Source organism: Octodon degus, unplaced genomic scaffold (assembly GCF_000260255.1).
Source record: "Octodon degus isolate 3935 unplaced genomic scaffold, OctDeg1.0 scaffold00032, whole genome shotgun sequence".
Classification (NCBI taxonomy): Eukaryota; Metazoa; Chordata; class Mammalia; order Rodentia; family Octodontidae; genus Octodon; species Octodon degus.
The window spans coordinates 2,504,099-2,504,996 of record NW_004524608.1 but is presented as its reverse complement, the minus strand read 5'-3'; the positions used below and the strand labels follow the sequence as shown (position 1 = coordinate 2,504,996).

General features: G+C 47.1%; 1 protein-coding gene across 1 annotated transcript in view; it reads right to left on the bottom strand.

The window, feature by feature from the left end:
• The window catches only part of Pmvk (phosphomevalonate kinase), a 26,075-nt gene that overhangs the window by 23,290 nt on the left and 1,887 nt on the right, over positions 1 to 898 (bottom strand). The window lies entirely within an intron of this gene.

Genomic DNA, 898 nt, shown 5'->3' with positions numbered 1-898 from the left:
CCCACCCTGGAGACAGGCCCGGCATGGCAGGCCCGGGGATCAAGCCCCCAGCTCCTGCAGCTCCTACACCTGCTTGCAGGAACTTTAATCCGCTGAACTATTTGGCCGGTTTTTTTCTTTATTTTATTTTATTATTTTTCTTGCATTTTTGAGATAAGGTCTCACTGCATAGTTCAGGCTGGACTTGAACTCACAGTGATCCTCCTGCCTCAACCTTCCAAGTGAAGCCTCATTTCCACAACTAGTATCTATGTACCTTGGGGAAGTTCCAACTTTGTTGCTCTCTTTCTTTCCTTATCTATAAAATTGATATCATGGCTTATATCTAGAGGTACCCCCAAAGGCTCATCACTCACAGGTAGGGCTTTGGGAGCTGGGCGGAGCTAGGGTGTATGGCACTAAATCAGTCCATTGACTGGGACTAGCATAGTTCTGGGAGTGTATAACTGGTGGATGGCACCACCCAAAAGGTTTACAGCCTGGATGGGAGGCTTCCTTTGCTGCTGCTTCAGCTGTCAGGCCTCTGTGATAGCCCTGTGCCTTGTCACCCTGCCTTGTCAGCCCACTATGGACTCAAATTTCTATGGACTGTGAGTCAAAATAAAACTTCCTACCTTAACTTGTGGGTGTCCAGTATTTTGTCTAAGTAAACTAAGACAACAGAGATATCACTTGTCACATCTCCTGGGCAGGATTATTATGAAATTCAAATGAATAGATAGGTGCCCTAAAACTAACAAGTAAAACCTGTAAAATTATAGTGACAGGGCTGGTGAGATGGTTCAGTGGTCTAAAGCACCTATTTAGAACAAGCTTAGCAAAGCACAGGGACCGCGGTTCAATCCCCCAGCACCACATGCCAGCCAGCCTCACCCCCTGGTGGGCTGAGCTGGCCACA